General features: G+C 39.5%; 1 protein-coding gene across 1 annotated transcript in view; it reads left to right on the top strand.

Moving 5' to 3' along the window:
* The window catches only part of LOC126238612 (parkin coregulated gene protein homolog), a 117,812-nt gene that overhangs the window by 87,650 nt on the left and 11,616 nt on the right, over positions 1-18,546 (top strand). The gene's annotated exons all lie outside the window — the stretch shown is intronic.

Below are 18,546 nucleotides of genomic sequence, written 5' to 3' on the forward strand. Positions count from 1 at the left end.
TATTGGCTGTTATCGTCTCACAGCCTTCTCTGCTTTTGCGTTCTTCATTTTCATTCTGGAACAGTACATGTAATGTAGGACACATCAAAAATGGCAAACATTCTTTATTACATACTTCCTAACCATTTTGCTTACATTCTAACCATTAATTATAATTAATAGGATATACAAATTTAATGTGATAAGTACTCTTCAGTGTAAAATTCCTTTTTCTCCAAATAGTCTTTGAGGTTCTTTGAAGACTTAGAATCATGTACATAGCCTAGCAGTTTTTAATCAGACTTCTTAGTAATTTGATACCTGAGTACTGGGGTCCTTTTTCAAGCATTGTCAGTCAGTGGTAATTGCTTCATATGTCAGTCTCCCTCCGTGTGTTGTGGGCGTGGATGTTACCATTTGTAGTCCTCTCTGCACTATCTTTTGTGATATATGTTATAGTTTTATGTATGTACAAAGAAGCAAAAGTTAAGGTCCTTGTCTTTTGAAGCAGCTTTTGCATGTTTTAGAAGTCTTTCTTTTTAATATGATCCTGACTGCTTTTTGTTTTGATAATGAACACCCTTTTTACATCTTGAATGTTGTAGTTAACGCACATTGTTGCTCCATACTGCAGGCATGGTTCAAAGAGTCCATATTATACTGTGCACAGAAGTTGTCTGCATATTGTGATAGCTGCCTCGTTATGAACATGACAGAGCTGAGTTTCATACAGAAATAATTAATATGTTGGTTCCATTTCAGGTTGTTATCTACAGTAATACCTAAGAATGTAGTGGATTCTACTTCTTCCAGTTTGTGCCATCCACCTCTAGAACCATGTTCACAGCCTTCTCTTTGCTTCTGAACACTGCATACATAGTCTTTTTTAGGTTTATAAGAAGTCCTTTTCCAGGAACCACCGAGCTGTGGTGTTTGCAGATACGAGGATCGGAACTTAAATAGTGTCGACTATTCACAATACAAAAGAGTTACATGTTTGCACCTGTTACTGTCCTTCAAAGCAGTCACCACCATTGTGTAGAGCCCATTGCCAGTGATGTGGAAGGCATAGTATACTGTTAGCAGAGCCTGTTGTGTTGATGGTGCGAATGGAGTGGTCTACTACCTGTCGAATCTCTGGAACAGTTCTGAAGCAAAAGCCATGAAGTGGTTCCTTCATCTTTGGAATCAAATCAAAGTCAGAAGGACTTAAGTCCGGGGGGTATGGTGGATAGTACAGTACTTCCCAGTCCCATCGATCGAACAGAGCAGTCACAGCTTGCGCTGTATGCGCCCGCGCATTGTCATGCAAAATGATGGGTGTGTTGCGCAGAAAGTGTCGGTGCTTTTTTCGCATGCTGGTCATAGGTGATGCTCCAAAAATGAACCGTAATACTGTGCATTGACGGTCTGCCGTGGAGGAACATAATGCATTAGGATAACACCATCACAGTCATACACGAGAATCACCATAACTTTAGACCACTCCATTCGCACCATCAGCAGAACAGGCTCTGCTAACAGTATACTACACCTTCCACATCAATGGCAACGGGTTCTACACAATGCTGGTGACTAGTTTGAAGGACAGTTCCAACCTGTATGTATGTCTTGCCTCAAGATGTACCACATTTTGGTCATTGTTCATTATTATCATGTCATCTGCATACAGTATTTTCTTCTCCTTCTCCTTTAACACCTGTATCATTAAAAAAAAACAGATTAAACAGCAATGGCCCCATTGTGGATCCCTGTGGCACGCCACGTTTGATGACTTTTGTTTTTGACTGATATGCATTCCATAGTGGTACATACTGTTTGTTTCCAGCTGCATAAGTGTGATTCTATCCACTCTCCTGCTTGTCCTCAAATACCAGAGTTTTCCAATTTTCTTATCAGTATTTCATGGTCAGTAGTGTCAAATGCTTTGGAGGGGTCGAGAAACATTGCAGACCCATCATGTTTTACATGTAAGGACTGTCGGATGCAGCTGCAGATTCTGTAGATTTACTCTTTCTGAGACCATGCTGTGATGGTAAAACAATATTGTATTTGTCCACATAATCAAGTAATTTATAATATGTAAACATTTCCATGATTTTTGAGAAACCTGATATCAGTGAAACTAGCCTACAGTTGTTGGGGTCATCCTGATACCGCCATGCTTATCTCCAGTGGTCCTGGAAAAATTCTACCTCTGAAAGAAGTGTTTCCCATGTCCAGCAATGGTGAGATTGTTTGCTCTGCTACTTGCTTTATTAGGTGATTCAATATTTTGTCAACACCATATGATTTGTTGGACTTCAGTTTTTGTATAGTTCTCCTCATTTCATCTTCTGTAACTGGTTTCAAGAACATGGTTTTGCTTAGTAACATTCTTTTGTGGCCTATTTCTTTCCAATTTTAAATTCTCTACCACATTTATATAGTTACCACTGAGAGTGTGATACCTATTTCTCTACCGTCTGTAACAAATGTTTTGTCTATTTTCATTGACCCGATATCTGTTTCTTTGTTTGATCCAGCTTTTTACTTTCTTTCATCATTAATTGCATTCCAAACTACCTTTACCTTGGTTTTTGAGTTTATAATGATGGCATTAATTGCACTTGCTTTTTGCCTCTCTTACTACTTTTCTATACTTCTTTCGTAACATATTATAATTTTCAGCTTCCACCCTCCATCTCAGATCCCACAGTTCTATTATTTCACTTATAATACACTTTGTCTGATCCTGCAGCTTTTCTTGTCTCTTTACTTTGGGGAATGCTACATTAAAAAGCAGTTTAATTATTGTAATAATTGAATCATACTTTTCATTTACATTCTGCCCCCATATTGTATTGTATTAACAATTCATCAGGATCTTGTCTTGGTTTTGATTCTTTTCCCATGTCAGTATGAAGTCTGCATATATGACGTTTTTCTTCATATTCATTCTTAGTAAGTTGGCAATTCTTTTCAGAAAGATACTAATCTTGACACATGGTGATCTGTACACACGAAATAATCTAAAGCTATCCATCACTACATCAATAAATTTCAAAGTCATTTTCTATAGCTATGGGTAATCTCACATCTTTTCTGTTTGCAGTCCTTAGGGGCTGCGCTGTTTTAATATATAAGGACCACCTCTATATTTAGATCTACAGAAATAACTGGATTAGATATAGTCCTTTATTGTCAAGCTAGCTGTCTGACTTTCAGTTAGACCATGTTCACTGATTGTGTTTCACTTCTACTTCTGCTTTTAGTAGTACTTTTATGTAACTTTTCTTTTGCTACATGTTGTGGGCTGCATTCTGAGAGCATGTTCTGTAGTCCCTCCTTTTTTGTGTGATGCTCATATTTTGCTTTTTCAGCTGCAGCAATTGATCTTTCACTCCCATAAGACCATACTAGTTTCCCTTGCTTTTCATTTTTTCATCTGTAAACATTCTGCTGTGAATTACAGACCCTAATCTGTTTAAATGCATGCCATCCTTTCCTAGGCAGTTTTCACATAGAAATTTGTCTGGATCTATGAGGACTGCCCCAAGACAATCACACTGTTCTTTGACAGCATAATTTATTTTGGATATACACTCCTGGAAATGGAAAAAAGAACACATTGACACCGGTGTGTCAGACCCACCATACTTGCTCCGGACACTGCGAGAGGGCTGTACAAGCAATGATCACACGCACGGCACAGCGGACACACCAGGAACCGCGGTGTTGGCCGTCGAATGGCGCTAGCTGCGCAGCATTTGTGCACCGCCGCCGTCAGTGTCAGCCAGTTTGCCGTGGCATACGGAGCTCCATCGCAGTCTTTAACACTGGTAGCATGCCGCGACAGTGTGGATGTGAACCGTATGTGCAGTTGACGGACTTTGAGCGAGGGCATATAGTGGGCATGCGGGAGGCCGGGTGGACATACCGCCGAATTGCTCAACACGTGGGGCGTGAGGTCTCCACAGTACATCGATGTTGTCGCCAGTGGTCGGCGGAAGGTGCACGTGCCCGTCGACCTGGGACCGGACCGCAGCGACGCACGGATGCATGCCAAGACCATAGGATCCTACGCAGTGCCGTAGGGGACCGCACCGCCACTTCCCAGCAAATTAGGGACACTGTTGCTCCTGGGGTATCGGCGAGGACCATTCGCAACCGTCTCCATGAAGCTGGGCTACGGTCCCGCACACCGTTGGGCCGTCTTCCGCTCACGCCCCAACATCGTGCATCCCGCCTCCAGTGGTGTCGCGACAGGCGTGAATGGAGGGACGAATGGAGACGTGTCGTCTTCAGCGATGAGAGTCGCTTCTGCCTTGGTGCCAATGATGGTCGTATGCGTGTTTGGCGCCGTGCAGGTGAGCGCCACAATCAGGACTGCATACGACCGAGGCACACAGGGCCAACACCCGGCATCATGGTGTGGGGAGCGATCTCCTACACTGGCCGTACACCAATGGTGATCGTCGAGGGGACACTGAATAGTGCACGGTACATCCAAACTGTCATCGAACCCATCGTTCTACCATTCCTAGACCGGCAAGGGAACTTGCTGTTCCAACAGGACAATGCACGTCCGCATGTATCCCGTGCCACCCAATGTGCTCTAGAAGGTGTAAGTCAACTACCCTGGCCAGCAAGATCTCCGGATCTGTCCCCCATTGAGCATGTTTGGGACTGGATGAAGCGTCGTCTCACGCGGTCTGCACGTCCAGCACGAACGCTGGTCCAACTGAGGCGCCAGGTGGAAATGGCATGGCAAGCCGTTCCACAGGACTACATCCAGCATCTCTACGATCGTCTCCATGGGAGAATAGCAGCCTGCATTGCTGCGAAAGGTGGATATACACTGTACTAGTGCCGACATTGTGCATGCTCTGTTGCCTGTGTCTATGTGCCTGTGGTTCTGTCAGTGTGATCATGTGATGTATCTGACCCCAGGAATGTGTCAATAAAGTTTCCCCTTCCTGGGACAATGAATTCACGGTGTTCTTATTTCAATTTCCAGGAGTGTATATTTGTAACTTAATGACCTCCTTTCCTACATCTACTGTGATCGGATGGAGATTAGGAGGGGGGGGGGGGGGGTGGCAACGGGAAGAGCTCTTTTTTTAGAAAGAAAAAAAAATTCCATTTTATTTTCAAACACTACACTCTGAAGAAGAGTGGGAGGGGGTATGAAGAGCACAATTGGTTCCTGTTTCCAGTTAAGAGGAGGGAGAAGGTTTTCCATTAACACAGTTGTGCTTTTTGCACCATCTTGGATTTTTAATACCGTAATATTATTGGCTGTAGGTAGTGAGTAGTGCACTGTGTGATTGTTTCGACATAGGGGAGGAGGACAAGATTTATCTAGGATTTTTTGTTACTGCACTATGATTGGCTGGAGATAGGGGAGGGGAGGTATGTGACTTCACACTGACAGAGATAATGGCATCACTGATAAGGATGATGGAATCACTAGGTAAGTGCACTAGGTCACACAATGTCACAGATGTACACCAAGTGTTCCAGGATGCTCATACCTCTACTACTCATGTGTTTTTTGTTGTGATATTGCGAGTTTATTGAATTTCTTCAGCGTCAGTGATGATCCAAGTAGGTGGAGGTTGTTTATGGACTCTTCAAAATGTATCCTCAAAGATACTTTTATGTAATGGAAATGTATTTGGCTCAATATCTGCTGCTTGTCCAGTACACCATAGGGAGATGTGTGTGAACTTCAAAGTTGTGTTGAAATACATGATTTATGAGAAACATTCTTGGACAGTATATGGAGATTTAAAACTAGTTGGCATGTTACTTCGTCAACAATCCAACTGCAAAACATGCAGTGTTTCATTTGTGAGTGGGACAGCTGAGCCAAAGACAAGCACTGGAAAAGAATGTAACTAGTCTGAAAGATAAACCCTCCAACCTGTTTCGCAGAATATAAAACGTGAGATAATTGTTCAGCCAAACAAGAGACTACTATCCCACTTGAAGCTTGGGTTACTGAAACAATTCATTAAAACACTCCCAAAAGATGATGACTGCCTCCTGTACTGGGTAACACGATTTCCAAAAGTAATTTATGAGAAACTTGAAGAAGGGATCTATGTGGGGCCACAGATCAGAAATTTAATGAAAGGCAGTTTGTTTGAAAGTAGAATAAATCCTGAGGGAAAATAAAGGGGTTGGATTTTGTTTAAAGAAGTAGTGGCCGACATTTTGGGCAAAAATACTCACACTATAAAACCGTGGTTAAAACAATGTTGCAGAATTTCATGAAATTATAGATGTAACATGAGCATGAGGCTTCATTTTCTAAATTCACAGATTGATTTTTCCCCTTCGTACCTTGACGATGTCAGTGAAGAACAAGGAGAATGGTTCCACCAGGGCATCAAGTAGATGGAAAAGAGATACCAGGAATGGTGGAATGCAAAAATGATGGCTAACTGCTGTTTTGTACGAAAGAGAAATAACACTGGTGAAGGGAGACAATCAAGGAAGAAAAGTTTTGCTCCATGTCAGAAAGAACATGATGCAGTGAAATCAGCAATGGAATTTAGTCAACATTTTATGTTTTGTTTTTTGTAATCATTATTAGTATTTTTAAGTGAATATATATAATTATCTGTTCTAATGCCATGTGTAGTGATTCTATGCAAAGTTACAAACTAAATAATTTATTTTTAATCCAATTAAAAAATTCTCTGATAAAAAATGTGATTTCAGCTAAAATTCAGACATGAGTTGCACAAAAATCCAACATGATACAGAAAAACCAAAATAAGATTTGAAATCAGAATGAAAATACATTAAATGTCACCTTACTGTCATAGAACATTATTCACAATGTTTTAAAATGCAACATAGTATTATTCATTCTGATCTTCTGCCTTTTACTTTAATGATCTGAATTACCATGTATATTTCTTTGTCATTGAAGACTTCTTTATCTCTCCATCTTCTGCATTGTCAGCAGTGAAATTTGGCCAAATCCAACTTCGTTCTAAATGACAGAAAGTGTTTCTTTGTAAAAGTGAATATATTGATCCTAGTTGTACAATCTGGAATGGTATGTCATATACAATGCATGCACAAACAATTATCAGCTACTGACTCTTACCAGATGTACAATCAGTCCAACTATGTATAGCTCAGTCAGACTAATTGTACGTTTAATTCTGTATTTTGTAAACATCTCTTTGGCAATGCCTCAGTTTTTCACAGTTCTGTTGACAGCTACTGTTATAGCCTGTACCTGTTAGCACTTCGGAGTTGAAAGCTGGCAGCAGTGTTGTGAGCTGTTAGGCATCATCTTACGCTACCACGACTATTGGTGGGACCTCAAAGTGTAGAATAAATTGCCAAACTGGCAGGTTGCACAATTTTTAGCAAAAGCTGCTCGACATCATGTCTTGAAGGTATTTGGTATCCAACCACACTCAAACAGTGTACCATTATAAATTACTTAACTAAAAGAAAGAATACTTTCATTGATGGCGATCAGCATTCAGTTACTGTAGACATGCAACACATCACTTTACCAAAGTGCTACATTACATGAAATACCCCTTTCTTAGACAAATCATGTCATGACAATAATTGGATGTAAATAAATAATACTGGTAGTACTGAACACACTTTGGTGATTCATACCATTAAAAAAATATTTACAACCAGTCTTTAGGGCATGGTCGACTTCCTTCCCCATCCTTCTCTCCTAACCCGATGGGACTGGGACCGATGACCTTGCTGTTTGGTCCCCTCCCCAAAATTAACCAACCAACCATAATCATCTTCTCAAACTTTGGGGAATGAAAACCATTAACATATGGCATTTATACTAAACATTATTTCATATTACTCACTTTTAAAATCTTATCATTAAGTAGCGTTTCCATTTCTTGTTCCTTACATGTTGATTACCATTAACTACTGATGTTGGGAATGTAATTGACATAGAATTATTTTAGTCAGCTTGCATAAACATGACTACTTGTTAATCGTTCATGCAATATAAGTTTGAATTCTCAAAGTAATCTATAGTCATAACATGATCAGATCTACACTATTTATTTATTCATGTGAACTAGACACAAAGAGGGCTGGCAAACCAATCACAACTCTAGTTATTCAGCTGTTCAGTTACACAAGATGAATACTTATCCCTTCACCATGTTTATCGGGTATCAAACGAGTATCTCCTGTTGTTACCAGTTTAGTACTATGTTAACTTTTTTTTTACTTCCAAAGTAACTCAGGCTGTTCCTTGTAATTGGTTTGTACTTCCATTTGTAATCAAAGTAGGAAAATCACCTAAAATTATATACAGCAGATGAAGCTAATCTGTCCAGCTAATCTATATAGACCTCTTAATGAACAAAATTACCACTACCCATGAGAAGAGCATGCAAAACTTTCAAAGTTTGTATTTGCGTACTATGTGTACATAAGGCATCATAGGATGTCCAAATACATATTATTAAGCTGGTCTTTCACCAGACACCTCCGGGATGCATTACAGCATGTATAGATGGGTAAGAAAAACCGTATATAATGCATATTTTGTTTCAGTCATTAGGTATAGTATAATTTTCTGGGGGTCTGAAAAAACAAATTTACTTAGAGCTTTTAGACTACAAAAAAGAATCATCCGAGCAATGGTGGGAGCAAAACCAAAGCAACACTGCAAACCTTTATTTGTAAAACTGGATCTAATGAGCATTCCAAGCATATACATCTATGAAACTCTCACTTTCACGAAAAGAAACCCACAACTTTTTGAGGGCAACTTCTTCTTGCATCAATATGATACTAGACATAGAATGAGCTACATGTTACCTACCCACCGTTTAAAATCATATGAAAAAACCCCATACTATATGGGCATGAAATTTGTAAATAAAATATGGAAAGATATGGATGACCCAAATGTAAAAGGTACCAAAAGAGACCTGGAAAAATATCTGAAAGATAAATGTTACTATAGTGTAGAAGATTTCATGAATGATAACAATGCATTATAATTGTAATTAAAATACCTCTTTGAAGATGTTACACCATGTATATTATTAGTTTATTGTCTATTTTTAGTATTGTTATATATAGTGTAAAACTGACAAGTCACCTATGTCACAATCTTTGATTGTATAAGGCATGTTATGTGATAATAAAAATTGAATTGAATTGAATTGAATTGAATATTTTCGTCCTTCCATCAAACTAAAGGAGTCACATGCCAAGAACAACTATTCACCTTACATTGTCTTGCAAACTATAATTATTCCATTATATGAGGTCCCTGTGTCATGAATAGCCTACATACTCGCATCCTCATTATTGATTTATTAAATTCTTATAAACAATAAACTATAGAACTTAGGTAGAATCATCTACTTTGCAACTTTGGAATAAGCCTCAAAAACAATGGTGTCCTTTTTCTGTACGAACCCTCAAATACAACCCCTCCTGCAGAAGGACACTCCCTAAACAATGATCCAAAATTTGGTGTGGGTCATCCAGTTATTGGTACACACACACTAATAATTACCAAATTTATATGAGGGTAATCCCAAAAGTAAGGTCTTCTATTTTTCATAAGGACAGAACTCTGTTTGTGCGCCAGTTGGTCACACTGTTATGAAGAGTGCTTCACACGCTGTGTGTAAACATGCGCATGCCACACTGAGGCGCTCAGTCTTGCCCTGGCAGCCGTTGAGAATGGAGGTCTCATTTGATGTTACTGCCACGCCAAGTGCAAATTGTTCGCAGTTATTTGGTTTTTGAACGCAAAGGGCATTGTGCCAATTGAAATCCATCGCCAATTGATGGAAGTGTATAGTGAGTTGCGCATGGATGTCGAAAATGTTTGTAAGTGGTGTAGAGAGTTTGCAGCTGGTCGGACCGAAATTTACGATAAACAGCATGGCGGCAAGCTGGTATGACATGGGCATACAAAAACTGCCACAGTGTCTACAAAAATGCATCAACAGAAATGGTGATTATGTCAAAAAATAGCTAAATGTTCAAACTGTAAACTGATGTAAACCATTGTAGAAATAAACAGGTATATGTACTTATAAAAAAATAGGAGACTTTACTTTTGGGATTACCCTCATATACAGTGATACTGTATACTACTCTACTCTCCCCTTTCCTCATATATTTTAAAGGACTCACTCCTCTTGTATTTAGAACTCATACCTGTTCGCTGACATTCCTCATCCGCTTCCTCTCAAGTATACTCCTCTGTGTTCAACTTAAAGTGGCTAAAGCTTATTTTTATTCATTGCAAATTATTCATTACAGTTATGCTGATGTGGCTTTCAGTGTTCTTCTGCTGACAGAAAAAAGAATTGCAACACCAAGAAGGAGTTGTGCAAGATAAACAAAAGCTAGTAAGCGTGTTTCTACATCTGAAAGATTATGCCTGTACAAATTTCACACCAGTAGCTTAAGAGTGAGGACAGTAACACCACTATGAGGTTACAAATTAGGTGTGCTTTACATATATGCTGTAATGATCATGAACATTAGCTATCTTTTTGATTGGACATAGTAAGTCGATGTTACTCAAGAATGTCTTTTAAGATGACAAAGATGCCATTATCAGCCGCTCACTGTGTTTGAACAATGTCATGTAATGGGGCTAAAAGAAGCTGTATGCTTCTTCTGTGATACTGCAGAAAGACTTGGCAGGAATGTAACAACTTTACACGTTTGCTAGGTGTGGTGGTCACAGGAAGGTGTGGTCACAAGCAGATAGGACTGTGGACGGCCGCATGCCTCTTCTGAGAGGTAATACCATCAATTTTGGTGTATGGCTGTGGTGCATTGTACTGCATGTGCAGCAGCAATTTGATATGCAGTTGGCACCACAGTGACGCAATAAACTCTGACAAATTGGTTACTTCAAATACAGATCTGAGACAAATGCCTTGAAGTGTGCATTTCACTGACCAAAAACCAGTGCTCTTTGTGACTTCAGTTGTGTCAAGCAGCAGCTCAATGGAGGTTGGATTAGAGGTCTATTGTGTTTTCTGCTGAAAGCTGGTTCTGCCTCAGTGCCAGTAATGGCTGTGTGTTGGTTAGAAGAGGCCATGTGAGCGCCTGCAGCCAATCTGTCTGCGGCATAGACACACTGGACCTACACCTGGAGTTATGGTCTGGAGTGTGATTTCATATGACAGCATAAGCACTGTTGAGGTTATCCCACAAACCTTAACATTAGACTGTTGTGTTGCCATTTGTGAACAACATCCCAGAGGGTGTTTCCCAACAGGATAACATTCACTCACATACTGCTGTTGCAGTACAACATCCTTTGCAACACATCAAAATGTTGCTTTGTCCTGCTCTAATACCAGATCTGTCTCCAATTGAGCATGTACATCAACAGATGACAACTCTAGTATCATCCACAATGATAAGTATCGGTCCCTGTATTGACTGACTAAATACAACAGCATGGAAGTCCACCCCACAAAAAAACTGACATCTGACATCCGTATGACACAATACTTGCATGTTTGCATGCTTGCACTCAATATTCTGGTCTTTATACTGGTTATTAATGTACAAGCAGTTCAAATTTGCAATGACTTTTCTCTTGCTTACATTAACCTGTGATCTTGTCATGTTAATCAATTAAATATGTTTTCTAGACTAATGCATTTCCAAAATTTCATTACTCTACATTGGTTATTTCTTGGTGATTTGTATGTTAGCATGTCAGATAATTAATATATACAGGGTGGTCCATTGATCATGACCGGGCCAAATATCTCACGAAATAAGCGTCAAACGAAAAAACTATAAAGAACGAAACTTGTCTAGCGTGAAGGGGGAAACCAGATGTCACTATGGCTGGCCTGCTCGATGGCGCTGCCATAGGTCAAATGGATATCAACTGCATTTTTTAAAAATAGGAACACCCATTTTTTATTACATATCCATGTAGTATGTAAAGAAATATTAATGTTTTAGTTGGACCACTTTTTTCGCTTTATGATAGATGGCGCTGTAATAGTCACAAACATATGGCTCACAAATTTAGGTGAACAGTTGGTAACAGGTAGGTTTTTTAAATTAAAATACAGAACGTAAGTACGTTTGAACATTTTATTTCGGTTGTTCCAATGTGATACATGTACCTTCATGAACTTATCATTTCTGGGAACGCATGCTGTTACAGCGTGATTACCTGTAAATACCACATTAATGCAATAAATGCTCAAAATGATGTCCATCAACCTCAATGAATTTGGCAATACGTATAACAACATTCTTCTCAACGGTGAGTAGTTCGCCTTCCATAATGTTCGCACATGCATTGACAATGCACTGACGCATGTTGTCAGGCGTTGTCAGAGGATCGCGATAGCAAATGTCCTCCAACTTTCCCCACAGAAAGAAATCTGGGGACGTCAGATCCAGTGAACGTGTGGGCCATGGTATGGTGCTTCGATGACCAATCCACCTGTCATGAAATATGCTATTCAATACTACTTCAACCACACACGAGCTATGTGCCGATTATCCATCATGTTGGAAATACATCGCCATTCTGTCATGCAGTGAAACATCTTCTAGTAACATTGGTAGAACATTATGTAGGAAATCAGCATACATTGCACCATTTAGATTGCCAGCGATAAAATTGGGCCAATTATCCTTCCTCCCATAATGCCACACCATACATTAACCCACCAAGGTCACTGATGGTTGAAATGGCTCTGAGTGCTATGGGACTTAACATCTGAGGTCATCAGTCCCCTAAACTTAGAACTACTGAAACCTAACTAACCTAAGGACATCACACACATCCATGCCTGAGGCAGGATTCGAACGTGCGACCATAGCAGTCGCGCGGTTCCAGACTGAAGCACCTAGAATCGCTCGGCCACACTGGCCGGCCAAGGTCACTGATGTTCCACTTGTCGCAGTCATCGTGGATTTTCCGTTGCCCAGTAATGCATATTATGGCGGTTTACGTTACCTTTGTTGGTGAATGACGCTTCGTAGCTAAACGCGTGCAGAAAATCTGTCATCGTCCCGTAATTTCTCTTATGCACAGTGGCAGAACTGTACACGACGTTCAAAGTCATTGCCATGCAATTCCTGGTTCATAGATATATAGTACGGGTGCAGTTGATGTTGATGTAGCATCCTCAACACCGACGTTTTTGAGATTCCCGATTCTCGCACAATTTGTCTGCTACTGATGTGTGGATTAGCCATGACAGCAGCTGAAACACCTACTTGGGCATTATCATTTGTTGCAGGTCGTTGTTGATGTTTCACATGTGGCAGAACACTTCCTGTTTCCTTCAATAACGTAACTATCCGGCGAACGGTCCGGACACTTGGATGATGTCATCCAGGATACCGAGCAGCATATATAGCACACGCCAGTTGGGTATTTTGATCATAATAGCCATACATCAACACGATATTGACCTTTTCCAAAATTGGTAAATGGTCCATTTTAAGATGGGTAATGTATCACGAAGCAAATACCGTCCCCACTGGCGGAATGTTATATGTTATCACCTACTTATGCGTTTGTGACTATTACAGCGCTATCTGTCACAAAGCAAATAAGTGGTCCAACTAAAACATTCATATTTCTTTACGTACTACACACATATGTGATAAAAAATGGGGGTTTCTATTTAAAAAAACGCAGTTGATATCCGTTTGACCTATGGCAGCGTCATGTAGCGGGCCAACCATGGCGCCATCTGGTTTCCCCCTCCAACCTAGATGAGTTTCGTTCTTTGTAGTTTTTTCGTTTGATGCTTATTTTGTGAGATATTTGGCCCGGTCATGATCAATGGACCACCCTGTATACAGAGTGTCCAGGAGGAATGATCAGTATTTAGGAATATGTCAAGAATCGTAATCTGAAGCATAAAACCTCCTATGGACATATGCCAGTATTATTAGTACATTGCCAGGGTTAAACATGTACAGTAGTTAGTAAACATTCACAAAGTATCAATTGTAAAACATTTTTAACACATTCACCTCTAGGTGTTATTGCACACATCACATTACAGTTCACAATAAATGTTCGAATATCCCACCATCAACTTCATTACATTTGTACACTCCTGAAAGAATATGTTGTGTTGCTTGTCTTTTAGCGCCTCTGTACATTCCCTTATGAGGGTACAGCATACATGATGTGAGCAAGCAATTTATCTCACATATTCACCTTTCATTTATACATTTTGCACATGCTGGTGGCAATAGCGTGCACTAATAGACACCTGTCATGCCTATCAAACTCCAGTAACAGGGATCAATGCTTTTTTTTCGCATCAAAGGGCAAGTGAACAACCTAAAATCAGCTGATGGCTCACCTACACCCTAATCAGCATGTTATAAGTTTATCAAGTGGTCAATGAATCTCAGTCAGTCAGTTATGAAAAGAAACACATTAATCATTTTGAAAACATTTAATGACAATAATTTACATTCAAAGATCAATCAGCTCGATGTCATACCATATACAAATTGAACTGGTCATGTGACTGCCAGTGCATGGAAAGCAGTTTGCAGGTAAATTAAGTATATGCAAATCCCAGTGCTCAAAAGACAACCGGCTACTGGTATTTCAGTCCTGATGTCTAGCTGTACTCAGCTCACATGCCCAAGCAGCACTTTGCCGCCTAACAAGCCTTACTCTATCAGCATCCACCAGCAAAAGACTCCAAAAACTTCCCTGCACTCTGTCAGCTCCATTAGTCATGTGACCACTATGCTAGCCAAAACTCCCCATCTTCAGCCAACCACATTTGGTCACAAAAGGTCATTTATATTTAACATTTAATTCATATCCACCAAAATTATCTATCATAAAATTGAAAATATTCAGTTCATAATTGTTATAAAATTAACTTTTTTTGTTTTTGTCTCATTACATCCCCAGAATTCACATACACTACTCAAAGAGTCTTATTATATTTGCAGCTTCCATTTTGACACAGCATTTTTCAAATGTTATTTTTCTGTATATATATATATATATATATATATATATATATATATATATATAGAGAGAGAGAGAGAGAGAGAGAGAGAGAGAGAGAGAGAGAGAGAGAGAGAGGGGGAAACATTCCACGTGGGAAAAATATATCTAAAAACAAAGATGATGTGACTTACCAAACGAAAGTGTTGATATGTCGATAGACACACAAAAAAGCACAAACACACACACAAAATTCAAGCTTTCACAACCAAGGGTTGCTTCATCGGGAAAGAGGGAAGGAGAGGGAAAGATGAAAGGATGTGGGTTTTATGGGAGTTTTAGGTGAGTCTTTCCGCTCCCGGGATTGGAATGACTCGTTACCCTCTCCCTTAAAACCCACATCCTTTCATCTTTCCCTCTCCTTCCCTCTTTCCCGATGAAGCAACCGTTGGTTGTGAAAGCTTGAATTTTGTGTGTGTGTTTGTGCTTGTTTGTGTGTTTATCGACATACCAACGCCTTCATTTGGTAAGTTACGTCATCTTTGTTTTTTCGCCTCCATTTGGTAAGTTACGTCACCTTTGTTTTTTATTTTTATATATATATATATATATAAAAGTTTTTTTGGTTACGGTTTGGAAGTGGGTTATGTATTATTGAGTATATATAGGCGGGATAAAATTGTATGGTAGATTTGGTAAAGAGGAGAAGGTGAATACAAAGTGAAACTACTTGCAAAAAAAAGAGAAAGAGAAAATAAGGTGACAGGAAAGATTTCGAAATGCAACAGTAACAATAACAAACGTAATTTATGGGTTCAAATTAATGATTCAATATAATAGAGGGAAACATTCCATGTGGGAAAAATATATCTAAAAACGAAGATGATGTGACTTACCGAATGAAAGCGCTGGCAGGTCGATAGACACACAAACAAACACAAACACACACACAAAATTCAAGCTTTCACAACAAACTGTTGCCTCATCAGGAAAGAGGGGAAGGAGAGGGAAAGATGAAAGGATGTGGGTTTTAAGGGAGAGGGTAAGAGTCATTCCAATCCCGGGAGGGGAAAGACTTACCTTAGGGGGAAAAAAGGACAGGTATACACTCGCACACACACATATCCATCCACACATATACAGACACAATCAGACATATTTAAATATTTTATTATATTATATTATATTAGACTATATTATATTATATTTTATTATAATTTTAAATGTGTCTGATTGTGTCTGTATATGTGTGGATGGATATATGTGTGTGTGTGTGAGTGTATACCTGTCCTTTTTTCCCCCTAAGGTAAGTCTTTCCGCTCCCGGGATTGGAATGACTCCTTACCCTCTCCTTAAAACCCACATCCTTTCGTCTGTCCCTCTCCTTCCCCTCTTTCCTGATGAGGCAACAGTTTGTTGCGAAAGCTTGAATTTTGTGTGTGTGTTTGTGTTTGTTTGTGTGTCTATCGACCTGCCAGCACTTTCGTTCGGTAAGTCACATCATCTTTGTTTTTAGATATATATATATACTGTGTGGATGGATATGTGTGTGTGTGCGAGTGTATACCCGTCCTTTTTTCCCCCTAAGGTAAGTCTTTCCGCTCCCGGGATTGGAATGACTCCTTACCCTCTCCCTTAAAACCCACATCCTTTCGTCTTTCCCTCTCCTTCCCTCTTTCCTGATGAGGCAACAGTTTGTTGCGAAAGCTTGAATTTTGTGTGTATGTTTGTGTGTCTGTCGACCTGCCAGCACTTTTATTTGGTAAGTCACATCATCTTTTATATATATATATATATATATATATATATATATATATATATATATATATATATATATATATATATATATAACAGAGGGAAACATTCCACGTGGAAAAAATATATCTAAAAAGAAAGATGATGAGACTTACCAAACAAAAGCGCTGGCAGGTCGATAGACACACAAACAAACACAAATATACACACAAAATTCAAGCTTTCGCAACAAACTGTTGCCTCATCAGGAAAGAGGGAAGGAGAGGGAAAGACGAAAGGATGTGGGTTTTAAGGGAGAGGATAAGGAGTCATTCCAATCCCGGGAGCGGAAAGACTTACCTTAGGGGGAAAAAAGGACAGGTATACACTCGCACACACACACATATCCATCCACACATACAGACACAAGCAGACATATTTAAAGACCAAACACGTTAAAGGGTGGAGAAATTCGGGAAAATTTCGAAAAAACTACGTGAGGATGTATTAAAAGTAGTGGTATGGTGGTGGCAGATTATGGAAATGAGGCTAACAATTGTCTGGTGGAGAAATAATAACGTTAAAACCTGTGGGAAGCGGCTAAAAATGATCGGTGATGTGAAAAAACGGAAATCGAAATAAAGCAAAAGTTATTAAAACTAGCCGAAAAGGTTGTTTAATAGCTGAAAGGAACTGTTTGTGAACTAGAAACGGTGGATTTTATAGCAGTAGCGGAAGAAAAAATTTTTTGGTTATGGTTTGGAAGTGGGTTACGTATTATTACGTATTGTTGAGTGTATATCGGCGGGATAAAATTGTATAGTGGATTACGGTAAAAAGGAGAAGGTGAATAAAAGGGAAACTACTGGCAAAAACAGAAGGAGGAAATAAGACGACAGAAAAGACTTCGAAATGTAACAGTGACAATAACAAACGTCATTGTTGGGTTCAAATTAATGATATGAATATAACAGAGGGAAACATTCCACGTGGAAAAAATATATCTAAAAAGAAAGATGATGAGACTTACCAAACAAAAGCGCTGGCAGGTCGATAGACACACAAACAAACACAAATATACACACAAAATTCAAGCTTTCGCAACAAACTGTTGCCTCATCAGGAAAGAGGGAAGGAGAGGGAAAGACGAAAGGATGTGGGTTTTAAGGGAGAGGATAAGGAGTCATTCCAATCCCGGGAGCGGAAAGACTTACCTTAGGGGGAAAAAAGGTCAGGTATACACTCGCACACACACACATATCCATCCACACATACAGACACAAGCAGACATATTTGGTCTTTAAATATGTCTGCTTGTGTCTGTATGTGTGGATGGATATGTGTGTGTGTGCGAGTGTATACCTGTCCTTTTTTCCCCCTAAGATAAGTCTTTCCGCTCCCGGGATTGGAATGACTCCTTACCCTCTCCCTTAAAACCCACATCCTTTCGTCTTTCCCTCTCCTTCCCTCTTTCCTGATGAGGCAACAGTTTGTTGCGAAAGCTTGAATTTTGTGTGTATGTTTGTGTGTCTGTCGACCTGCCAGCACTTTTATTTGGTAAGTCACATCATCTTTCTTTATATATATATATATATATATATATATATATATATATATATATATATATATATATATATATATATATATATAACAGAGGGAAACATTCCACGTGGAAAAAATACTTTAAATATGTCTGCTTGTGTCTGTAATGTGTGGATGGATATGTGTGTGTGTGCGAGTGTATACCTGTCCTTTTTTCCCCCTAAGGTAAGTCTTTCCGCTCCCGGGATTGGAATGACTCCTTACCCTCTCCCTTAAAACCCACATCCTTTCGTCTTTCCCTCTCCTTCCCTCTTTCCTGATGAGGCAACAGTTTG

This window comes from Schistocerca nitens, chromosome 1, assembly GCF_023898315.1.
Source record: "Schistocerca nitens isolate TAMUIC-IGC-003100 chromosome 1, iqSchNite1.1, whole genome shotgun sequence".
Taxonomy (NCBI): Eukaryota; Metazoa; Arthropoda; class Insecta; order Orthoptera; family Acrididae; genus Schistocerca; species Schistocerca nitens.